Here is a 26,282-nt window from a genome sequence, read left to right on the forward strand (position 1 = left end):
GAGAGAGGCCAGTAAAGATTTTAGAAGAGTCTGAACGGAGGACCCATCAGAAAACGACAAAGTTTTTCAGAGTTAAGTGGAGCAACCACACTGAGGATGAAGCCACATGGGAAAGGGAAGATTTTCTTCAGGCAGAATATCCATATCTATTTGAGGATCAGCAGAAATCTCGAGGACGAGATTTTTCCTAAGGGGGTAGGTGTTGTGACACCCAAATTTTTTTTCGATTTTTCAAAAGATTTTATTTGACTTGAGGGAGGTGAATTAATTTTTTTTTCAAAAGGACCCTCCCTTTCAAATATTTTTCTCATGACAAGAGTTTTATTTGGATTCACCCAAGACTTGCTTTTGGTCTTAGAGGTCCTTGCCTTTTTATTTGAACTCAAGACAAAATACTTTTCACTTGAGAAAAATGCCTTTTGAAAATCTCTTTGAAAATGCACTATGGCTTTTGGATAAATCCTTTGCCACCTTCAACGTTTCTCTCTTGCCATGGCCTTAGTGCAAATCCACTCTCCTAAACCTTCCCTCACCTTTGGATCATGATTTGCATCAAATCCAGCAAGTTGAACCTCCCCATATGATTATTTTTCCATTTAAATCATATTCAAACAAATTTCTGTCTTCTATTCTAGCCATTGGTGATTTACAAAGGAACTCCACTTTCTGCTTTGATTTTTGCCCCCAAACCTTTTTCCCTTCCTAGTCCCTTGAACCCTCAACCAAGATCCATGAAGGTCCACTGGTCTTCAGTTCAAAATTTTCAAACTACACTTGCTGCAAGTTTGGACCAGATTTGTCAAATTTGGTGAAATTCATTCAAATCCTTCTCCAAAAATTCTGAGAAAAATCAGGCAGCCTCTGGGTGCATTGAGTGGTCACCTCACCAAGTCCCAGCCCCAGGAAATTTTTTCTCATTGCCAAATCATTCTGTCGAACACCTGCAGTGCATTGTCAAAATCAGGTTCAGTAAAGTTCAGAGAACATTTCAGTGCACTATCGTTTTCTTCAGAACCCGACGTCGATCTCGCCAGTGCCGCTGTGTCGCCGTGTTCCCTGTCCCCTCCCCCTTGTCCTCTGCACCGCACGAGTGTCTGGCACCTTGCGGACGTCGGCGACGAGCAGCAGAAGGTGCGCCGCCCCGTGACCAACCCCAGCGGCGGCTTTGCGGCTGCCAGAGAGAGGCGCGGCGCTGACGGCGCCACCCAGCGCCGCCCAAGCCACCGGAGCTCGCCGCGTGGCCTTCCACTCCCCAGAACGCGCTGCCACTCTCGTCGTGAACCGCTGGGTGCGGAGCGTGCTCTCTGCCACCGACGTGCCCGTGCGGCTACCCCATCGTGGACCGGCGCCGTTACGCCAAGACCAGCCGGGATTAGCGGGGGAACGACACCAGTAACTTCCACTAATGCTGCCTGGCCACTAAAACCTCCTGCCAATCCACTGCATCGCCGTAATTGCTCGCCGGAGATTCTCCGTTCACGGCCACCCCGTCGATCCGCCTATAAATAGAGGCCCCGAGCTTCAACTCGAACCCACACCATCCCTGCACTCCACCTAGAGCACGCCTAGCCACTGGAAGAGCCCCGAGGAGGTCTCCTTCCTCGACTCCGGCCGCCACGACCCGCCACGGGATCCAGCTCGATTCGCCCCCGTGCGTGCACCTCCGCCTCCCATCTCTTGCCAGTAGCTTCACTATGCATCCCTCCTTCTGACCCGCGCTTCAATTCGAAGTTTGCAGCCCTCCACCGGAGTTCTCCACCATCACCCGAGCCGCCGTCCGCCGGAGAAAGTGTGGCCGTTGACGTGGTGCTCCCCGTTGGTCGAGTCCACCACCCACCGACGCGGAAGGACACGCTGAAGCTCTTGGTACCCTCCGATCTTCCTGACTCGCCGTGGTTCGACGCCGGCGTCCACCGCAGTCTTCGGGCACCGGCGAGCTTTTTGAACCTGACATGTGGACCCCCATGTCAGCCTCTGTTCTATTCTTCCTCGAACCATTTTCTGTTGGCGCCTTCGGGCAAAATACGCTTTCCCTCTTTAGCTAGCGCATTTCTTTCCGAAGCGTTTTCTGGTTTCTCAGTTTAAACCCTGGAACTTTTCTGTTTCATTACAGATGAGTCCCTGGACAGAAACCTTTATAACTTTTTAATTAAAAGGGATTTTTGAGTGATTCTTTTTCTGACAGTCTTAAAATTTTGTCTAGTTTTTTATGAGATTTATTTGGAAAAATGTTGGAGAAATTTTTATGCACGCGTTGGTTTTCACGTTAGTGCCCGTTTTCGTTATTGCCGTAGGTTCCGGAAGAGGTGACGGAGCCGCAAACTTCGCCGAGCTAGACTCCGACTTCTCCGAACCAGGCAAGCATGTTTGAACCTTTGATATGATAGGTGTTTTGCATGTTTGCGTGAAAGTTTGTGCGTGGCATATGAGTATCGGTGAGTTCACCGTTGCTTGCGAGGCAACTACCCGCATGTTCCAAAGTTGCGATGATCTCTGGTGAGAGATGGCCTAATCATGTGGTGACATGAAGGGCAGCAAGGTGGTACTGTTGTAGCATACCAGCCTTGCGTCATCCGACAAATCCCGACGTTAACGTGGACGGAGCCACGTTATCGTTCTTTTCCCTTCCGTGCTACCACATGTTTCTTTTGCCAGGATGCGGTTTAGTAAGTTGGTAACCTCTTTCCGTGTACACACCAAACAGAGGGGCCGAGATGATGGCACCTTGGCCCAGGATTAAAGCCAGTCATCCGGTCAGGGGGCATGGGTCTTTCTGGTTGGGACTGAGAGGGGGGGCACCCCCTTAGAGCGCGCGTATAGAAATTTGATCCCATGCTATGCGAAGTTGTAGCCTCCCCGTCTCAAGGTTTTTCTTGAACGTAGCCGAGGGTGATCCCTGGCTTCGGAATATTGAATGGGTGTGTACTAGTTAGACGTGTTTCTTCCAAAACACCGTAAACAGAACTAGTCCCTGTGACTACTGAAATCCGTTGGCTGTGGTTAAGTACAAACTCTGCAGAGTCAAATTCTTCCAAGTCATCGTATCCATGATCAAGTAGTGAAGTCAGTATATCCCTATCTATCCGCGTGGAAAACTTGTCCCCCGGTGAACAAGCTCAAGTGGTGAACCCAATTTAATTATTATTACTGTGGATGGACTAACCTTATATTTGTCTCGTACTTGTAATAATTTATAATCCCGAGCTACTGAATTATTGAGCTACAATATAAGCCCTTTATGTGATGTCGCTCAGACGTCCGACTGTGGCACGCATTGCCTTTATTTTCTGTTATAAGCCCTTTATGTGGTGTCGCCCCGACGCCCGACTGCGGCATTATTATTCTTGCAGTTTCCTCTCGAGGAGTCATTCAGACCCTCGTTTGGCACCAGTATTATTATTCTTGCAGTTTCCTCTCGAGGAGTCATTCAGACCCTCGTTTGGCATCAGTATTATTATTCTTGCAGTTTCCTCTTGAGGAGTCATTCGGACCCTCGTTTGGCACCAGTATTATTATTCTTGCAGTTTCCTCTCGAGGAGTCATTCAGACCCTCGTTTGGCACCAGTATTATTATTCTTGCAGTTTCCTCTCGAGGAGTCATTCGGACCCTCGTTTGGCACCAGTATTACTATTCTTGCAGTTTCCTCTCGAGGAGTCATTCAGACCCTCGTTTGGCACCCAGTATTTATTATCTCTATGCCTGAACGCACTGGTTAATCTGTACATATGCTCCATGTTTACATTTGTTATATCTTATGTCCGAACTGTCTTGCGAGTACTTTCATAGTACTCACCTAGCTTGTTGTTTTGGCCAGATGTTGACGAAGGCGATCTCTTGGATGAAGAGTTTGATAGTGCGTCCGACGCCTAGAGGAGTCCCAGTCAGTCCTGTGCGATCCCGGATATTGGTCACTTGTATTATATACGCTTCCGCCACCCGCAATAAGTCTCCTCAAGCCTCACTCCGACGCTCGAAGAGCTGTAGTCTTCATGAGTCATATCACTCGCTTCGCGGTGATATTTCCGCCTCCGTTATTATCATGAGTTAGTAGTTATGCCACTCTATCCGCCGTCTTGTTTTATCGGCGTGCATGTAATAAATTGTTGGGCAGTCTCCGCTCAACCTTGTATTATATTTCAGTACTCCTGGTATTTTTCTTCTGTGACCAAGATATTGTCTACCAGTGAGAAGGAATTCTTCCTTACTGGTCCGTAAAAGGGATTGGTCTCTCAATAATTATTTTATTGAAAAACCGGTCGTGACATAGGCAATCAATGTCGATTGTGGATTTGACTAACTGCAAACAACAAGAAGGCAAGTCTACAACCCATTGGGTACGCCGGGTCAAAGAGATAATACATTCATCTGATAAGATGGATGCCGGCTCTGCGGTCTTGATGTTGGGGCAAAATTGTCGTTTTGCGCCTCTAAAGATGAAGCTTGGGCGGCTCAAGCGCGATTGCAACGATATGGGTACGCTGATGGCGGCTCTGGTCAAGTACGCCGACTCTGATAGTACCAAGGATCCCGCGTCTGATAAGGAAAAGACAGGGAAGGGAAGAAGAATGACAACGGCAAGGGCCCTCAGCATAACCCGGCGAACCAGGGAAGTAATAAACGTAAGGCTGATGGCAGTATGGAATTTGTGGCCAACACCAATGCGCAAGGTAACAACCACCGACGTAAGGGGAGACCACCTCCCCGATCCGCCGGATCAGGCCCGACGCTTGAGCAATTGTTGAATGAGCCCTGTCCAAGGCACGGTTCTAGGGAGAAGCCAGGCACTCCTCTATGGAAAGATTGTGACATCATGAAAGCTTTCAAAAATTCCAACACTTTCAATGGCAACAATGGGCAGGGCGACGGCTTTCATGGCCCGGGCGGCGGTTCAAATTCCAATTTTCAGAATTTTCAAAGTAATCAAGGGGGTTTCAACCAGCAATCTGGCCAGGGTAATCAGCAGCAGCAGCAGGGAGGATATCAGACCAATCCAAAGTAGCTCAACAGTGGACAATATCATGTGTTTACTACCAGTTTGTGCAAGCGAGACCAGAAGCTTCATAAAAGGGCTGTGAACGCTGTTGAGCCGGCGGTTCCATGTTACTTGCGATGGTCTTAGCAACCTATTGTATGGAGTAGGGAGGATCACCCTCCCCGGGTTGATAATCCGGGTCACCTGGCTTTGGTGGTGGCTCCTCAGGTTGGAGGGTATAAATTCACTAAGGTGCTCATGGACGGGGGCAGCAGCATCAACATCCTCTATTATGAGACCTTTCGTCGTATGGGATTAACCGATAAAAACCTCAACCAGTCCAATACTGTTTTCCACGGCGTGGTGCCTGGTAAGTCGGCGTATCCAGTTGGTAAGATCGAGCTGGAGGTAGCCTTTGGAGATGAGTACAACTCCAGGGCGGAAAAACTGACTTTTGAGGTGGTCAAGATCCGAAGCCCGTACCATGCTCTATTTGGGCGGCCGGCTTACGCCAAGTTCATGGCACGGCCGTGTTATGTATACTTGCAGCTCAAGATGCCGGGTCATAATGGGACCATTACGATTCACGGCAGCCGAAAAGTAGCTTTGGAGTGCGAGGAAGGTGACGCTGCTTACGCTGAATCTGTTTGTGCGACAGAGGAGTTGAAGTTTTATAAGGATAATGTTGACCCAGCAGATATGACGTCTCTGAAAAAGCCAACCACGGAGCATGAGCCGGTAATGAAATTTAAGTCGGCCGATGAGACTAAGCTTGTTGACTTTGTTCCAGGTGACTCATCTAAGCAGTTCAGCATCAGCGCCAATCTGGATCCTAAATAGGAAGGCGCGCTCATCGAGTTCATCCGTGAGAACCGGGACATCTTTGCATGGAAACTTTCTGACATGCCGGGTGTACCGAGAGAGCTCGCTGAGCACACTCTTAATATTGATCCAAAATTTAAGCCTGTCAGGCAATTCCTCCGTCGGTTTAATGAGGAGAGGTGGAAGGCCATTGGTGAGGAAGTGGCTCGGCTCTTGGCGGCCGGGTTCATTGTGGAAGTCTTTCATCCAGAATGGTTAGCTAACCCGGTGCTCGTACTCAAAAAGAATGGCACCTGGCGTATGTGTGTGGATTATACGGATTTAAACAAGGATTGTCCGGCTGATCCTTTTGCTCTCCCTCGTATTGATCAAATTATTGATGCTACGGCGGGTTGTGAGCGTTTGAGTTTTTTGGATGCGTACTCTGGTTACCATTAGATCAAAATGGCTGTTAAGGACCAAGAGAGGACGGCGTTCATTACTCCCTTTGGAGCTTTCTGTTATGTGTCTATGCCTTTTGGGCTCAAGAGGGCACATGCGACTTACCAGCGTTGCGTGCAGAATTGACTTCATAATCAGATTGGGCGCAACGTTCACGTCTATGTGGATGATATTGTGGTCAAATCCAGAGAGAAGGAGACCTTGATAGATGATCTGAGAGAGACCTTTGATAACTCCGGGTCTACAAGATGATGCTTAACCCGGCCAAGTGTGTTTTTGGTGTTCCTGCAGGCAAGCTCTTGGGTTTTCTGGTTTCTCACAGAGGCATTGAAGCTAACCCGGAGAAGATCAAGGCAATCACCTCTCTGGCTAAGCCGGCGTGCATAAATGACGTCCAGCGTCTGGCGGGTCGCATCGCTGCTTTGAGTCGATTTATAAGCCGGTTGGGCGAAAAGGCCATACCACTGTATCAGATGATGAAGAAAACAGATGGCTTTGTCTGGAGTGATGCTGCTAATGCTGCTTTTGAGGATTTGAAAAGACAGTTAGCTGAGCTGCCAGTCCTTGCTGCTCCTGTCGATAAGGAGCCCTTATTGTTGTATGTAGCCGCTAACACACGAGCCGTCAGTGTGGCCGTCGTGGTGGAGCGCAAGGAGGCGGGTAAGGAACATCCGGTTCAGCGGCCGGTTTACTATGTCAGCGAAGTACTCATTGAGTCCAAGCAACGGTATCCACATTGGCAGAAGCTTGTTTATGGGGTGTTCATGGCAAGCCGGAAGCTTAAGAATTATTTCCAGGGCCACCCCATCATTGTGGTTAGTTCTGCTCCTTTAGGAGATATCATCCAAAACAGAGAAGCCACTGGAAGAGTTGCTATGTGGGCCATTGAACTTGGGCCTCATGATTTAAAGTATGTGCCATGCACTGCTATCAAATCTCAAGCATTGGTAGACTTCATTAACGACTGGACAGAACTGCAGATGCCTGAGGAGAGGCCGGATAACACATACTGGACTATTCACTTCGACGGGTCCAGGCAGTTGGAGGGCTCAGGGGCTGGAGTTGTTTTAGCTTCCCCTCGAGGTGACAAATTTCGTTATGTGCTACGGTTGATGTTTCCCTGTACTAACAATGCAGCTGAGTATGAGGCCTTGCTCCATGGTCTTCGGATGGCTAAGGAGACGAGCTTAAGCCAGGTGAGATGCTTTGGCGACTCAGATTTGGTGGCTCAACAGGTATCAGGAAAGTGGGATTCCAAGGACCCCCTCATGGCGGCTTATCGCCGTGAAGTTGATGCCATCGCCGGGCATTTTCAGGGTTATCAAGTGGAGCACATTGACCGCAGAAAGAACGAAGCGGCTGATGCCTTAAGCCGGCTGGGCTCTCAGCGTAAGCCGGTGCCGCCTAATACTTTCTTGGATATTCTGCATAACCCTTCTGTCAAGTTGCCTACAGAGGAAGACTTGGCTGTTCCTGACCCAGAAGTGCAGTTGGTGGCGGCTCTTCACGTTATCCCAGATTGGACAGTGCCATACTTGGCTTACATGACCCGGGGAGACTTGCCTGAGGATGAAACTTTGGCCAGACAGATAACCCGGCGGTCTAAGTCAATGATAATTATCAATGGCTAGCTGCATCATCGCAGTGTTACTGGGGCTTTTCAGCGTTGTGTTTCCCCTGAGGAGGGTCAAGAAATTTTACAGGAGGTTCACGAGGGGGATTGTGGCGATCATGCCGGCTCGAAATCCCTTGTGGCGAAGGCTTTTCGTCATGGTTTTTATTGGCTGACGGCTCACGCTGACGCAGAGGACTTAGTCAGTAAATGTGACGGTTGTCAGAAGTTCTCAAGACGTGCTCACGTGCCGGCTCAAGAGTTGAGGATGATTCCAATCACTTGGCCGTTTGCAGTCTGGGGGCTTGATATGGTTGGGCCTTTCAAAAGGTCCAAGGATAAGAAGACCCACCTCTTGATGGCGGTGGACAAGTTCACAAAGTGGGTTGAGGCAGAGCCAGTTAGTAAGTGTGATGCAGCCACGGCGGTTCAGTTCATGAAAAAGGTGATATTTCGCTTTGGTTTTCCACACAGCATTATAACTGACAATGGTACCAATCTGTCTAAAGGCGCCATGGAAGAATTTTGCCAATGAGAGCATATTCGGCTTGATGTTTCATCAGTAGCTCACCCCAATCCAATGGTCAAGCTGGATGAGCCAATCAGGAAATCTTGAAGGGCATCAAGCCCCGGCTTTTGGTCCCTTTGCAACGGACGCCGGGTTGTTGGGTGGAGGAGTTACCCTCTATGTTATGGAGCATCAATACTACTCCTAACAGGTCTACGGGTTACACGCCTTTCTTCATGGTTTACGGCGCCGAGGCGGTTCTCCCTAGCGACATCCGTCATGACTCGCCTCGAGTGGCAGCTTATGTCGAGGCGGACAATGAGCAAGCGCGTCAAGATGCTCTTGACTTGTTGGACGAACAACGTGACGTAGCAGCAGCTCGCTCGGCGATTTACCAACAAGACCTGCACCGCTATCACTGCCGCCGGGTTAAGTCCAGGACCTTTCAGGAAGGTGATTTGGTGCTCCGGCTCATCCAGGATCAAACAGATGCACACAAGCTATCCCCACCTTGGGAAGGGCCCTTTGTGGTCAGCAAGAACTTGCACAACGGGTCATACTACCTCATCGATATTCGAGAGCATAAAGATTCACGTAAGTCGGAGGAGGAGACCCGCCGGCCGTGGAATATAGCTCAGCTTCGGCCTTATTACACCTGAGCCACCGGCTCTCATAATGTACATATTTCTATAGCCATGTATATATTATGATGAATAATAAAGCAGGACCTCTGTCCTTTTCCCCTCCAAAGGTAAATGTGTCATTGTTATTTTCATTATGATATCGCAGGATCACTTGGAGGTTGATCCGGCTTATGATCGTATCCGAATCTAGCCGTTAAATATATGATCACTTGGGGGCTTCCTGTTCAAACATAGTTCGTATCCGAACCAAAGAGAACATAGCTGTCGATACCCACTTGATTGGCATATTGCCGAGCTCACTGGGGAGTTTCTTGATCATATTTGAATCATGGCTCAACCCCCTTTGGGAACCGACGTGGATCGTATTCGAATCAGCGTCATTAAACAACTCTCAAGATCATTTGGGGGCTTCCTGTTCAAACATAGGTCGTATTCGAACCAAAGAGAACATAGCTGTCGATACCCTCTTGATCGGCAACGCCAAAGCCACTGGGGGATATATGATCGTATTCGAATCTTAGCTTAACCCCTTTGGGACGGTTCTCTGGTCGTATTCGAATCAGAAGCCTCCAAACTTTTGAAGTCTCTTTGTTGCAAACAAGTTCTTTTGATTATATCTAAAGTGTTCAAGGGTGATTTCTACTCCACCGGCTTAACTTTGGTCAATAAAGTTGATCGCACATGATAAGCATCATGTTACATAGTGGTTTTTTTTACTCATTATTCGGATCACATAAACCGGAGGTGTACTTGAAGGATCACAGGTATGCTGTTATGGTTGTCTCGAGGATATAATGGAGGACCGGTTTGTTATAATTCTGGGTTATATGAAAAGTGTATGACTCTCCATGCGGCAAGCCGCCAAGGGACTTGTGATTTGTTTTTCTACGCAGGACAATTAAAGACAGCTCTTTAAACATAAGGAAAACAGAGGATCAAGCATAACTCGGAAGAATTTAAAAGGGCAGCTTAAACAATGTTGAGCGCTACACACGTGCGCGATGGCACAACAAAATTAAGTGTTTGTCCTACTCTATTACATGACTCCCCGAGTCCAAAAGGTGAGGCATCGTCTTTTAAGACATAACCATGAGCCGCCTACGAGATCAAGGGCGTTGTCAGCCTGAGGTTTCCGGGTCATCCCTGTCTGCTCCTCCGGCTGTTTCTATGACCTGGAAGGTTGATGATTTCCAGTCAATGCCACTCAAGGCTTCAAATTGAGCGTCATCATCAATTAACCTGGCCGGGTCAACTTCAGGGGCGAAGGTATGCTTACGAGTTGGAGGAATCAGGCTGACTGCTTCATAACGTGGTGTTGGGATTCTCTGATTCTCCGCGTCATAGCCCGGTTGATATTTGGTAAGATCTGTGTCATTGCCAATCAAAGTGGCCACAGGGCGTACGCTCTTCACACAAGCGGCGAAGTCCTTCTGGTCAAAGGGGGTGCCGTCTTCCTTCAAGCTGGGATACCCAAGGGCGATGTCGGCCGGGTCTCGCTCCGGTAGAAACGCCTTGGCCCGGCTCAGAGCCGCTATAGCTCCGGCTCTTGCAGAAGCCCGTCTCAACTCTTGGAAGCATTGAGGAAGTACGGCAAGCTGCCTGAGTACATCCACCAGGTGAGTGGGAACTTCATTTGACAGAGCCACAACGGCTAAGGCACGTTGTGACCCGGTGTAAAGTTGCTCTACCAAGGTATAAACCGCCTTCAATTTTGTCAGCACATTTTGATTAAGATTGGAGCTCCTGGGGCCTGCATTGCAAAGACAGGTAAGCTGATGACAATTGAGATGCTGTTTGGAAAAGATGTAAACTAGCTAAACACTTATAGAGTAGCTTACCAAAGATTGTGGAGACCATTTGAGAAACATGGTGTTTTAAGCCGCATAGCTCGGCGGCTGTTCCAGCAAGAGTGGCCTCCCCTTGTTCGGCCCGGCTGAGCAAAGCCGCCTTTTCATCCGCCCAGGCTTTTCTCCCTGCTTCAAATTTCTTTTTCAGTTTCTCTTGAGCAGATACACTAAATTCAAACTTGGAGTTGGCCTTTTGGGTTTCATTTTCTTGAGTCTTCAGGCGGTTCTTCAAATCAGAGATCTTCGATTCAAATTGCTTGACGGCGGCCTGTATAAATTCCGGGTCACAGTTAGGGTGATTATAATGCAACATTAAGTCCCAAGCACTTTGCAAGCAAAGGCACTTGGGGGCTAATGTATGCTGAAGAGCTCTATTTAAAGTGGTGGTTCATGCAAATAAGTCCCAAGCACTTTGCAAGAAAAGGTACTTGGCTCTTGGGGGCTAATGCATATTGCTGTTCAACTACTTGATTAAAACAAGGTAAGGACCGATTCAGATATGCTGATTAAACCGAACCTTGAGTGCTACCAGGTAAGCCGGTTTTCTTGCAGTGATTACTGAGCCGATATTAAGTCTATAACATATTTTATCATAAGTAATAGACTTGGGGGCTGGCATGGTAAGTATAACTATGGAGTAAGAAAGAGAGTTATACCTCAGATTTTTGTTGTATTTGTTTCACCATGTCAATCTCCAGATCCCGGCTGTTGTGCACTTGATTTAGATAGCCAGAGACAATATCTTCAATGCTTAGATGAGCATAATCAGTGATGTTCAACTTGGCCCGGCGGCGCTCCAGAAGTTCTTCCTTGGCAGAGCACTTGGCCAGCACGGTAGGTCGTCCCGGTTCGACAAACTCAATCCGGGTGATCTCAATGTCCGGATCATCTGGATGAGCCGGGCTGGGGATCTCCAGGTTCTCAGAACCTTCTATAGCTTGTTCAACAGTTGGAGCAGCGGTGGCATCAGGAGATGGTACAGCCGGCGACTCATCAGCAGAGACATTAGGAGCAGCCGTTCTGAGTTCCGGCTCAGCCAGGACCAGCTCTTCGGCCGGCTTATTTTTCTTCGCCCTCTTGCTGGGCTTCACTTGTACACTGCAAGTCAAAGGGTTAGTGCAAACACATGAGTAAGATAAGCATAAAATCAACTGATCATCATTACCCGAGAGCGCTTTTGAAAGCCGGCAAGCTAGACTGCATTGAGTCGCCGGAGGAAGGCGCAGTTCCCTGGTAGTTTGAGTCGGAAGAATTAAGGGGTTGACGAGTGGCGCCCGCCAAAGGATACAAAGAATATAAGTCGGAGATAACCTCAGTCCGGCGCTTCCTTGATGCTTCGGGTAAGCCGGAGGAGAGGTCTGCATCTTTGCTGGTCCAGGTCTGCCTCCGATTCTCATAAATCTGTCGCTTCAAAAGAAATTGAGGATCTTGATAAGCTAAAGGATGTGAAAATCTTACTTTCCGGGTTACTCTTCGGACTTTCCGTCTCGGCAAAGGCTCGGAGTCGGAGGAAATTATAGTTACCTCTTCATTCACTTCATGACTCGCTCCAGTGTCCTCCTGCTGATAATCCGTGTCAATAAGATGGTTAAAAGAGAAGCCTAAATAGTCAAGAGCTACCTCTGACTCGGAGGTGTCTTCCAGATGAAGCAGGTCCGAGGCGCTAGGTTTATTCCCCTTCTTATGGGGAGTGGCTTTCCTGGCGGCTTTCTTAACTTTTCTGGCTTTCTTGGCAGCTTTGTGGTCATACTTGACCTTCCAGAATTTATCATTAGCCTGTAAAATACAAAAAAGGTTAGTGAGTTAAGACAAAATCGTTAAAATGGAAGGTGAAGTATTCAGGTCAATGGTTTACCGCTGGAGCCGGGTTAGCCTTGCAGAAAGGGCTTAAGCCCACTCTCCCGCAATCTGCCAGGCTCTCTTTCAGAAGAGATTTGGTTGTATCATCAATGACGTCCTCAGGTAAGTCGTCTGGACTGTGCCGAAGAGGATCATCCTTCTGGCCCGTGTAATCACACATCAAGCCGGGGCGGCGGCTTAAAGGAATCACCCGCCAGGCAATCCAGACCCGGACCAGATCAATGCCATTTAGGCCGTTCCCCAGGAGAGCTTTGATTTTGTTGATGGTGGGAGTAAGTGGTTGACGTTCAGCTTGAGATAATTTGTCTGGCAAGGGGTAATTTGACTCCAGACGCAGGGTGCGAAAGCCGGGCAGAGGGTTCTCGTCAGCCGGAGAAGTGTCTTGGCAGTAGAACCATGTCTGGTTCCAATCTTTTGGGTGGCTTGGCGGCTCAGCGTAAGGGAAGAGACAATCTCTCCGTTGTTGGATTGAGATTCCACCGAGTTCCAAGCTAGGCCCGTTGGCAGATTCATTCTGGCGGTTCAGGTAAAATAACTCCCTAAAGAGTAGCAAGCTGGGTTCTTCTCCAAGGTACACCTCACAGAACACTTGGAAGTTGCAGATGTTTGACACGGAAATGGGTCCGATGTCTTAAGGTTGCGGATCAAAAAAGTGCAGGACACCTCTGAAGAATTTTGAGCCGGGAGGAGCAAAGCCCCGGTTCACGTGATCAGTAAATATGACAACTTCCCCATCCTTGGGTTGAGGCCTCTCTTCTGACGGTTCAGGAGAACGATAGGACATGACCTCTTTCTTTGGCAGGTAACCTGTTTTCACGAAATCAGCTAAGATGCTGTCGGTGACGTTGGATCTAACCCAGTTGCATGTGATGGGTGCTTTGGGGGCCTTAGGCGGCATTGTGAAAGATGGAAGCCTATGACAAAATAAAAATTCCGGTTCAAATTTAAGCCGGAGGAAAATTTCAGTTCAGTATTCAAGATGGCGGCTGATGAAAGGGCCTAATGATATATGGCTAATTGTGTCAGGTTATTTAAGCCGCCGTGGATATCATGATCAATTAAGTTATTTAATTTTATTATGAATGATCCGGAAATTTCACAAAGCATGGCCTCTTTTAAGCCGGCGATATGAGCCGCCATGGCTAACAGATGCAATTTTTGCCTAAGTGTTGCACAAACAAGTTTCACAGATTGCAGGGATTATTTTGGATCAAATGATCGTCCGGAAAAGAAAAATTTCTAGACCTAAAAACTGGTAGAGAGAAGTTCGAGAGCTCTAAATGAGGTCTTTTTGCAAGCAAAAGGGAGCTGCTAGTATTGAAAATGGGTGTGAAACGACTACCGCCGAAGTTATGCACTACTCTTAGATCAAAGGAGGCCGTTGTGGAAGAACTGTGAAGGAATCGCGAGGAACCACGAAGAACACAGAAGAACTCGCGAACCCTAATGCGGATCTAGTATACGGGACGGCGAGGACTTACTGGTGCTGATGAGCAGCGGGGGTGCGCCGCGGTTCTCTGGTCAAGACAGGTCGATGCAGCAGCCTTGGTTGGTGCAGACGGGATGCGCGGCGGCGGCGGCGAAGCTCGGGCTCTGAGGTGTCGAGAGGAGGAAGACGATGGAAAGGGAAGAATGACGATGACCTGAGGGCCGGGCCTACTTATAAGGAACGGCTGATGAATGGGCACGAGAAACGAGGAGGCTGAAAACATGATTATCCAGCTGCGAAGACGCCTCGATTTTCGGGACAATTATTAAGATAAGGATCCGATGAGATACGTTGGGCAGAACATGCATTAATGGCGGATGACGTCACGGCGGGTTACAAGAATCCATAAGATGACGTCACGGCGGGTTACAAAGAATCCATAAGATGACGTCATGGCGGGTTATAGCCTTTGCGCAGACAGAAGCCAGAAGATTTTTTATTAAGGTATTGAAGATTGACATGAACCGGTTCAAATCAATCTGGGGCCTAATGTTGGGGATATAACTACTGGAGTCACCCGCCCAGGAAGGGCCGGGTTATGTCATGACGATCATCACATGAAGCCCAATATCAAGCTTGAGGATGGCGGTTCAATAATGGGCCTAAGGCCTAGAGGCGGCTTAAGGCCCGTAGTTATAAACCGCCGTTAAGGCATGACTTATAGTGTAAGGCAAGAATAGTTAAGAGTCCGAGCCGGACACTGTTTATAAGCCGGCCGGGTCTCTGAGAGCCGCTGGGCGTTAACCTCTCTATATAAAGGGATGACCCAGCGGCGGTTCAGGACAAGTAAGATCAGATCGATAGCCAGGCATAGCGGTTTAGCTCCCTGGTCATCGAAACCCTAAGTAATCCAAACTCAACTGGAGTAGGCTTTTACCTTCACCGTAAGGGGCCGAACCAGTATAATCCTCGTGTCCTTTGTCCCGTGTTAACCCCTTTAAGCTTCCTAGTTGCGATGGCTCCACGACCAAGTCCTTGCACGAGGACATCTGCCGTGACAATTCCACGACAGGCACTGTCTCTGAATTCTTTCCAATTGCTTCAGAATACCCTGTGGTATCGATAGGCTACAAAGGAAATATATAGGCAATGATGATATAACAGAGTTAATCAGCTGCAACCTACTACCTTGTGGCAGAAACCAAGAACTAGCAGTAAGCCTTCTCTCCATGCAATCCACTAAAGGTAGTAGATCAATGATTTTAGGCCTAGTGGTACCCACAAGTAATCCCAAGTATGTGAAAGGCATTGTGCCTAACTGACAGCCAAAAAGGGCAGTAAGATCTGAAGCAACAGTGGTCTCCACATTAATTGGGTACATTGAGGACTTGTGGAAGTTAATTTCCAAACCAGTGGCCAAGGAAAAGGAATGCGACACTATTTTAAGAACCTCCAACTGAGAGCTATCAGCATTCACAAAAAGTAACGTATCATCTGCGTACTGCACCACTGGATAATCCGAGTCATGTGTTGGCAGAGGCAAGTTAAGCAAGCCCTATCGCAGGAGATTATTAATCATGGTCTGCAAGAGGTCAGCAGCAATCACAAACAGCAAGGGAGAGATAGGATCTCCTTGCTTTACACCACACTTGCACTAAAAGTGTTTACCAGGAACTCCATTCAGCAGAATAGAAGAAGTGCCAGATGATAACAGCTACTGAATCCTGGTGATCCATTTCCTATCAAAACCTTTTGCCAGAAGAATTTTTATGATTGCCTCATGCTGAATAGAATCAAAAGCTTTTTCAAAATCCAGCTTTAGCAAAATGATTGGCTTTTAGATTGGTTGCACTGATGAATGTATTCAAAAGTCCAAGCAAGGCAATCCTGAATTGTTCTTGACTTAATAAAATCATATTGATTTTTATGAACACATTTGGTGATTTCATCCTGAAACCTATTAGCTGCAAGTTTAGTGAGAAACTTAAGACCCACACTGGTCAGAGACATTGGTCTGAAATCTCCCACAGTCCCAGGTGTTTGCTTTTTAGGGATTAGTGTAATGAATGCATCATTGAGGTTCTCCAGCTGAGCAGTCCCTGCATGAAATTCCTGCACCAACCTAATGAAATTATTGGAAATGATATGCCAACACCTCTTCATAAAAAGCCCATTAAAACCATCAGGCCCAGGTGCCTTATCAATGGGCAATTCTTTAATCACTTGCTCAATTTCTTTCACCTCAAACTGCTTTGTGAGGACCTCCAGCCCCTGCACTTTAGGAATTAAAGAAATAATGTCCTCCCCCAACTTAATTGGCTTTACAGTACCCATTCTACCCTTGAAGGTGTCCAAACATTCCTGGGCCATTTCCTCATGATCTGAAGAAACTGTACCATCAGACAACAGCAAACTAGCAATGGAATTCCTCTTGTACCTCTCCGTTGCCATTGCCTGGAAAAACTTTGAATTTTCCTCACCTACTTTGATATACCTAATGGTACATCTCTTCTTCCAGTATAGAAACTGAAGGTGCAAAGGATGCTCATAATGCAACTTTACCACTTTCCTGAAATTGAATTCAGCTTTGCACAAAGGCCTCATATCCTCCAAGTTATCTAACCAAAGGATTACCCAATTACACTTCTCAATCAATCCTTTAATGTGAGATAGCCCTTTCTGCCATTTCTTGAGACAAAACCTCAAAGCTTTCAATTTGTCCACAATAATTGCTGAAATATGGATTTTGTGAGAAGTTTTGCCCCAAACCTCTTGCACACAGTCCATGAAACCAGGCTGATGCACCCAATAATTTTAAAATCTGAAAAATATGAGCTTTAGGAATAGAGGTACTGATAGAGATTAAACAAGGTACATGATCAGAGGCAGTTTTTGCAAGAGGTGTGACTTGTGTCATAGGATATTGGTTCATCCAGCTAGGAGATGTAAAAACCCAATCAAGCTGTTCAAAAAGAGGCAAGTCTTGCATGTTCGACCAGGTGAATCTTCTGCCTTTCAATGGAATTTCTAACAGTCCCAAATGGCCTATGATCTCATTGAAAATGAAAATATCATTAACATCTCCACCAGGAAGATTTTTGTTTTCCATGGATCTTATAAAATTGAAGTCTCCCATTAGTAGCCATTTCTGGTCAGGTTCCACCTGAAGATTGTAAAGCCGGCTAACAAAATTGTCCCTCAATTCGCCTTGACATGGGCCATAAACATTTACCAGAAACCATTGGTCATTATTATGCACCGAGGTGAAGCTAATCACAGTACCAAATGGTCGCACATCCAACAAAGTTCCCTTAAAAACATCTGAATGCCACACATTTAATATACCTCCAGATGCTCCTCTTGAGGGAGATTCAATGAATTGATCGAAACCCACAGGACAAATGCTCTTAATTAAAGTGCGAGGGCAAGTAGAGAGCTTAGTTTCCTGCAAGAAAACGATTGCACACTAACTTTCAGTCACTTTCTCTCAGACAGAGCATTGCCGAGCGTCAGAATTTAAACCTCTGACATTCCAACAAAGGATTTTCCAATTATGCGTATGCAATCGATTCATAGAAGCAGAAATAAAGATGTAGCAAAAATAGCATGACATGCAATGTCATACATCCCGGATCACAGCATAGAGGACACAGCCAGTCTTGAACACACGACACAAGTTCCAGAACATCATAAAGAGTAGAAAAATTAACCGGCTCGCTACACCTAAATAAAGTTTTGATCGCCAACATTTAGACGCTGGAGGAGGTTGAGTCGTCCTTGGGATCATCCATAAGCTTATCCTTGGAAAGAAGTGAGGGGTCGATCTCCAGCTCAACACCAATCGCCTGCAACACCTTGGTGGAGTGTTAGGAGGCACAACTTCAGTCTTGTTGTCACCACCAGCATGGGCTGGGGCGCGGCTTCCATGGGCTTGGACCGAGGACGCCTCTTCGTGGGCTGGAGAGAGAGCTCCTCGAAGACCATCGATTTGAAGCCATCAAGTTTTGCTGCACTTCGAGTGCACCTCCTCACAGACGTGTCCACGAGAGGAGTAGAAGACTTCTTTCTCCCTCTCATTTTCTTCTCCTTGACCTGTGAAACTGCAGAAAAGACCACAGATGAGGAGGAGGGCATCTCCTCCGAGACCGCAGGCCTCACAGCTTTAGACATGACATCCTCAAAGGCAGAAATAACATCTTCAGAGCCAGGAGAAACATCTTCAGACATAGGAACATCAGGTGTGACATCTTCAGAACCAGAAACCACATCCATGGATGGACCTCCATACAACGCTCTGGCCACAGGGCGTTTGGCCACAAAAGGTTTCCTTGCAGTTGAAACGCTTGGCAAGCTTGCAACTAGCATAGACATCTTGCGGGACTCGTCAAAAGCAATCGACCATGAGCACTTGGAATAAGTGACTGTACCCAAGGGCTTGAAGAAGATTGACCTGGGCACCTCCTTGAGAGAGAAATCAAACATTAAGTTTTCGAATGACCTCTTCCAGATCATCTCAGGAGGAAGAGGTGGCCCGGCCACAATCTTAGCCATTCCAATAAAGATTTGGTGATGCTGAATGACAGGAGGCTAGTAGGGTACAATCGCTAGAGGATTTTCCAAAAGAGCCGGCTGCTCAACATGAAACTGTTGTTCCTGAATTTGCAACTGTTGCACATGGATAGGTTCATGCTGCTGCTCATGCTCATTCTGAACCTGCAATTGCTGTTCAATTGAAACAGATCCTTCCAGCTGATCAATAACAATGGACACTTGGTCTTGCTTGGGTTGTACAGGCCGTGGGTGTTGATAAACTTCCACCTCATCTCCCCAATGAGCATTGCCCCAACAAGCATCGGGGATATTTTCAGGTGGTGGTGGAGGAGCCACTGGCGCATCAGTCCACCCAAGCATTGGATAGGGAGGGAGGACAAATGGCAGATAATCTGGTATCAAATTCCTCGGCATAAGATGAGGATTGCCATCCAAAGGCATTGGGTCCTCATCATTTGGCATCTGGTCTGCAAAATTTGCCCCAAGAACATAACATGCAGCAGTCCAAGAGACTTGAGCTAAACCCCATTCAGCATAATCCCCAAAAACAACATCACGTGGAACCAAGGGTGTATCCGGGAAGCTAGCCTCAACAAAAGTACGAACCAAGTACGGATCTTCACTATCCCAAGAATGAAACTTTCAAAAAGTGCCTACCGCTTGCGAGATAAACTCAGGAGTACGGCAATCAAGCGAGATACCAATGAACATGAGCCAGCCTTTACGAAAACCATGAGTGCCCTTGAAATTTCCCCCCTCATCATGTTTCATAAATCTAACAAAACAATCATTACCCAAAGGAAACGGGTCATGCTGAATCAACGTGTATCTGATAGTGGGATCCCTAACTTGAAACAATCCAACTCCGTGAAACCAGGGCTGAGCAGAACGAACCATGGTACCTCTATTCTGAAGAAACTAAACAATCTCCTCCCGCACTGGCCCAAGCGGACCTTCCGGCGTGGGCATGACCTCCGCGACCATGAAGTCCTCATGGCGGCGGGGAGGACGAGCAGCTGGCGTGAAGAAGGTTCGGGCAAGACGCCGGTCACCACCATCGATGATGTGGTGGCCAGCCGGCACAAAGCGCTGCGGATCAAGCCCGTAGTTCGCCATGGATGATGGCGGAGAAGATGGCCTGGGGTTTTCTTTGGAAGGAAGAGGAGGAGATTGGAGCAATGTGGGCGGCGATGGGACTGGACAAGTTATCCCAATAACTCCGGCTCCCTTCCCCTGACAGACAGAGGTTTTCGAGATACTCGTATTTTGTTGCAAAGAAATTGGCTTCCAAACCAATCCATTGGAGCGTGCGAAATCATTACAATCTTTTCTAGTGTGACCTGAGCGGGAGCAAGCCGAGCAGACCGCTCGCATTCCACATGCAGCTGCAAGTGGCCCCTCAGTGAGCAAACAGTGCAAGTTAACACACGGTCCACCATGTCATCGACCATGGCTTCAAATTGTCGAGCTGCCTCTTGGGACGTAGGAATTTCCTGTGTGGATACCAGTGGGCTTGGGATAGGAGAAGAGGCCTGCCCATCAGAAACTGGGCTATTCTGAGAAGTATCAGGTCCATCAGAAGCTGGGCTAGTCTGTAGCATTGGGCTGCCAATTAGTTGAGTCTCTGAAGGCAGTGGGCCAGTGGCAGAGCAGGCATTTTGAACTGGAGAAATTCCCGCTTCCGCAAAACGCGCGGATAGATTGCTAGCGGTCACGGGCAACAGATCCACCAAAACTGGATCACACCACAGCGACGAGGTGGCTGGCCGGTGCAACTCCGGCAGCGGGATGACCGAACCAAACACAATAGGTGGCCTAGCCACCGTCCAATGCAAATCTAGAGGGGGGGGTTGCTGAATAACAACACGCTCATGTGCAGATAGGTCATAACCCCCATCAGTGATCGTGTCAATACAAGTTTGTGTTGCCGGGTATCTATAACCTTTGCAAGCAGAATACTTCTCAAAAGTGGCAAAAGATAATTTCTTCTTGGCAGAGCCTGCCGACTTAAGAGAAGATCTAATCGGTGATTTATGCATGGCCAGTAAACCCAAAGATGATGTAGGCCTGGTTGGACTAATTAAAATCCATTCAGCGTCACATTCCTTACGCCAAATCTTGACTTCTCTAACCCAATTTGGTCCTCCATTGCCCCACAGATTAAAGTAGCATTTGAACAGATCACAAGCGAAAGAACGAAGATCCATGATAAGAAAACCAAATTGCTTGCAGGAGACATGGAAAGAGAAAACCTTATCCTTGACATGAGTAACCCGTAGATCAATTGCCGAGCCACCAATCGCAGCTTCCAAGGCCGCCGCCATAGAATCTTTCGACAAATGGAAGGCATGACGGCTAATAGACACAATCAATGTAAAAGCCCTCCGTCGTCCCATTGGATGGATCGTGTGACCAGTAGATTTGAAAACCTCATCTGAGAAAACCCTACCCTTGGATAAATCCAAGCCAAGGGTAGATACACCAGAAGAACCCATGGAAGATGGGTATTGCCTTGATCTAGAGAAGACGCCGGAGGAGATGGTCGGAGAGGATCCACAGATCAGTGGAGGAGAGTGGAGATCGTCGGTGAGGGTGGGAGCACCGTGGTGGGTGGGAGCGCCATCTCGCGGTGGTCGTTGTCTCAGGAGCCTTATGGTTGTCGCATTATTGTATGAAATGCAATTGCCATGTAATTGCTTTACTTTATCACTAAGCGGTAGTGATAGTCGTGGAAGCAATAGTTGGCGAGACGACAACAACGCTATGATGGAGATCAAGGTGTCAAGCCGGTGACGATGGAGATTATGACGGTGCTTTGGAGATGGAGATCAAAGGCACAAGATGATGATGGCCATATAATGTCACATATTTTGATTGCATGTGATGTTTAACTTTTATGCATCTTATTTTGCTTAGTACGGCGGTAGCATTATAAGATGATCCCTCACTAAAAATTTCAAGGTATAAGTGTTCTCCCTGAGTATGCACCGTTGCTACAGTTCGTCGTGCCGAGACACCACGTGATGATTGGGTGTGATAAGCTCTACGTTCAGATACAGCGGGTGCAAGCCAGTTTTGCACATGCAGAATACTCGGGTTAAACTTGACGAGCCTAGCATATGCAGATATGGCCTCGGAACACTGAGACCGAAAGGTCGAACGTGAATCATATAGTAGATACTCCCTCCATTTTTATATACAAGGCCACAAACTCAAATTACAGGTACCAAGGTAAAATTTAATACTACATGTTTTGCAACCCAACTTTTCTTTTGTTTACTGTGATCATTAATACACTGCATGCATGCAAGAAAACTGAGTGGAGGAAGCAGCTAAGTGTCATTATGACTACATGCATGCAAGTATTAAACATGTTGCTAGTACGAGAAAACATAATTAATTTTGCCTCGATTACTGTTGGTGACCTTGTATAGATGCAAAACGTATATTCCGTAGTGGCCTTGTATAAGTAAATGGAGGGAGTATGATCAACATAGAGATGTTCACCATTGAAAACTGCTCCATCTCACGTGATGATCGGACATGGTTTAGTTGATATGGATCACGTGATCATTTAGATGACTAGAGGGATGTCTATTTAAGTGGGAGTTCTTAAGTAATATGATTAATTCAACTTAAATTTATCATGAACTTAGTCCTGATAGTTTTTTCATATCTATGTTGTAGATCAGTAGCTCGCATATAGCTCCCCTGTTTTATTTTTGATATGTTCCTAGAGAAAACTAAGTTGAAAGATGATAGTAGCAATGATGGGGACTGGATCCGTGATCTGAGGATTATCCTCATTGCTGCACAGAAGAACTATTTCCTTGATGCACCGCTAGGTGACAGACCTATTGCAGGAGCAGAAGGCAACATTATGAACGTTTGACAAGCTCGGTATGATGACTACTTGATAGTTTAGTGCACCATGCTTTACGGCTTAGAACCAGGACTTCAAAAAAGTTTTGAACGCCACAGAGCATATGAGATGTTCCAAGATTTGAAATTGGTATTTCAGACTCATGCCCGTGTTAAGAGGTATGAGACCTCTTACAAGTACTTTGCCTACAAGATGGAGGAGAATAGCTCAGCTAGTGAGCGTGTGCTCAGAATGTCTGGGTACTACAATCGCTTGAATCAAGTGGGAGTTAATCTTACAGATAAGATAGTGATTGACAGAGTTCTCTAGTCACTATCACCAAGTTACTAGAACTTCGTGATGAACTATAATATGCAAGGGATGATGAAAACGATTCCCAAGCTCTTCGCGATGCTGAAATCAGTAAAGGTAGAAATCAAGAAATAGCATCAAGTGTTGATGGTTAACAAGACGACTAGTTTCAAGAAAAAGGGCAAGGGAAAGAAAGGAAACTTCAAGAATGACAAGCAAGTTGTCACTCCCATGAAGAAGCCCAAAGCTAGACCCAAGCCTGAAACTGAGTGCTTCTACTGCAAAGGAAATGGTCACTGTAAAGCGGAACTGCCCCAAATACTTGGCGGATAAGAAGGATGGCAAAGTGAACAAAGGTATATTTGATATACATGTTATTGATGTATACTTTACTAGTGTTCATAGTATCCCCTCGGTATTTGATACCGGTTCAGTTGCAAAAATTTGTAACTCGAAAGAGGAGTTGCAAAATGAACATATACTAGTTGAGGGCGAGGTGACGGTGTGTGTTGGAAGTGATTCCAAGGTTGATAAGATCACCATCGCACACTCCCTTTACCTGCGGGATTTGTGTTGAACCTAAAATAAATGTTATTTGGTGTTTGCGTTGAGCATCAATATGATAGGATCATGTTGATTGCAATACAGTTATTCATTTAAGTCAAAGAATAATTGTTATTCTGTTTACATGAATAAAACCTTCTGTGGTCATACACCCAAGGTGAATGGTTTATTGAATCTCGATCGTAGTGATACACATATTCATAATATTGATGCCAAAAGATGCAAAGTTGATAAGGATAGTGCAACATACTAGTGGCACTACCGTTTAGGTCATATTGGTGTAAAGCGCATGAAGAAACTCCATGCGGATGGACTTTTGGAATCACTTGATTATGATTCATTTGATGCTTGTGAATCATGCCTCATGGGCAAGATGACTAAGACTCCGTTCTCCGGAACAATGGAGCGAACCATTGACATATTGGAAATAATACATACTGATGTATGCGGTCCGATGAGTGTTAAGTCTCGTGGCGGGTATCGTTATTTTCTGACCTTCACAGATGATTTGAGCAGATATGGGTATATCTACTTAATGAAACATAAGTCTGAAACATTTGAAAGGTTCAAAGAATTTCAGAGTGAAGTGGAAAATCATCGTAACAAGAAAATAAAGTTTCTACGATCTGATCGTGGAGGTGAATATTTGAGTTATGAGTTTGGTCTTCATTTGAAACAATGTGGAATAGTATCACAACTCACGCCACCTGGAACACCACAGTGTAACGGTGTGTCCGAACATTGTAATCGTACTTTATTAGATATGGTGCGATCTATGATGTCTCTTACCGATTTACCACTATTGTTTTGGGGTTATGCATGAGAGACAGCTGCATTCACGTTAAGTAGGGCACCATCTAAAAACGACACCGTATGAACTGTGGTTTGGCAAGAAACATAAGATGTCATTTCTTAAAGTTTGGGGTTGCGATGCTTCAGCCTGATAAGCTCAAACCCAAATCGGAGAAGTGCGTCTTCATAGGATACCCAAAGGAATTTGTTGGGTACACCTTCTATCACAGATCCGAAGGCAAGATATTCGTTGCTAAGAATGGATCCTTTCTATAGAAGGAGTTTCTCTCGAAAGAAGTGAGTGGGAGTAAAGTAGAACCTGATGAGGTAATTGTACCTTCTCTCGAATTGCAAAGTATCTCATCACAGAAAACCATTCCTGTGATGCCTGCACCAACTAGAGAGGAAGCTAATGATAATGATCATGAAACTTCAGATCAAGTTACTACCGAACATTGTGCTACCTCTTGAGCATGCGTTGGTTTTGCCTTGAAGAGGAAAGGGTGATGCAGCAAAGTAGCGTAAGTATTTCCCTCAGTTTTGAGAACCAAGGTATCAATCCAGTAGGAGACAATGCACAAGTCACCTAGTACCTGCACAAACAATCAAGAACCTTGCAACCAACGTGGTAAAGGGGTTGTCAATCCCTTCACGGTTACTCGCAAAAGTGAGGTCTAATAAAGATAGTAAAGTAAATATTTTTGGTATTTTTGTTGTATAGATTGGAAAGTAAAGATTGCAAAATAGTAAATGAGATGCGATGTAAATAAAAGAGATGCAATATAATAAGAAAGATACCCGGGGGCCATAGGTTTCACTAATGGCTTTTCTCAAGATAGCATGTATTACGGTGGGTGAACAAATTACTGCCGAGCAATTAATGGAAAAGCGCACAGTTACGAAGATATCTAAGGCAATGATCATGAATATAGGCATCACGTCAGTGTCAAGTAGACCGAAATTATTCTGCATCTACTACTATTACTCCACACATCGACCGCTATCCAGCATGCATCTAGAGTATTAAGTTAATAAGAACAAAGTAACACATTAAGGAAGATGACATGATGTAGAGGGATAAAATCAAGCAATATGATATAAACCCCATCTTTTTATCCTCGATGGTAACAATACAATACGTGCCTTGCTGCCCCTACTGTCACTGGGAAAGGACACCGCAAGATTGAACCCAAAGCTAAGCAATTCTCCCATTGCAAGAAAGATCAATCTAGTAGGCCAAACTAAACCGATAATTCGAAGAGACTTGCAAAGATATAAAATCATGCATATAAGAATTCAGAGAAGAACCAAATAATATTCATAGATAATCTTGTTCATAAATCCACAATTCATCGGATCTTTGCAAACACACCGCAAAAGAGTATTACATTGAATAGATCTCCAAGAACATCGAGGAGAACTTTGTATTGAGAATCAAAGAGAGAGAAGAGCCATGTAGATAATAACTATGGACCCGAAGGTCTATGGTAAACTACTCACGCTTCATCGAAGAGGCAATGGTGTTGATGTAGAAGCCCTCCGTGTTTGATTCCCCCTCCGGGAGATCGCCGGAAAAGGCCCCAAGATGGGATCTCACGGGTACAGAAGGTTGCGACGGTGGAAAAGTGGTTTCGTGGCTCTCTCTGATCGATCTAGGGTATAAGAGTATATATAGGCGAAAGACGTACGTCGGTGGAGCTATGAGGGGCCCACGAGGGTGGGGGCGCGCCTACCCCCCTAGGCGCGCCCTCCTGCCTCCTGGCCGCCTCGTGGAGTTCTAGACTTCGACTCCAAGTCTTCTGGATTGCTTTCGGTCCAAGAAAGATCATCGCGAAGGTTTCATTCCGTTTGGACTCCGTTTGGTATTACTTTTCTACGAAACTCTAAAATAGGCAAAAAAACAGAAATTGGCACCGGGCCTCCAGTTAATAGGTTAGTCCCAAAAATAATATAAAAGAGCATATTAAAGCCCATCAAACATCCAAAACAGATAATATAATAGCGTGGATTAATCAAAAATTATAGATACATTGGAGACGTATCACCTTGTAGGTCAACCAGAGCA

The sequence above is a fragment of the Triticum aestivum genome, chromosome 5D (genome assembly GCF_018294505.1).
Source record: "Triticum aestivum cultivar Chinese Spring chromosome 5D, IWGSC CS RefSeq v2.1, whole genome shotgun sequence".
NCBI lineage: Eukaryota > Viridiplantae > Streptophyta > Magnoliopsida > Poales > Poaceae > Triticum > Triticum aestivum.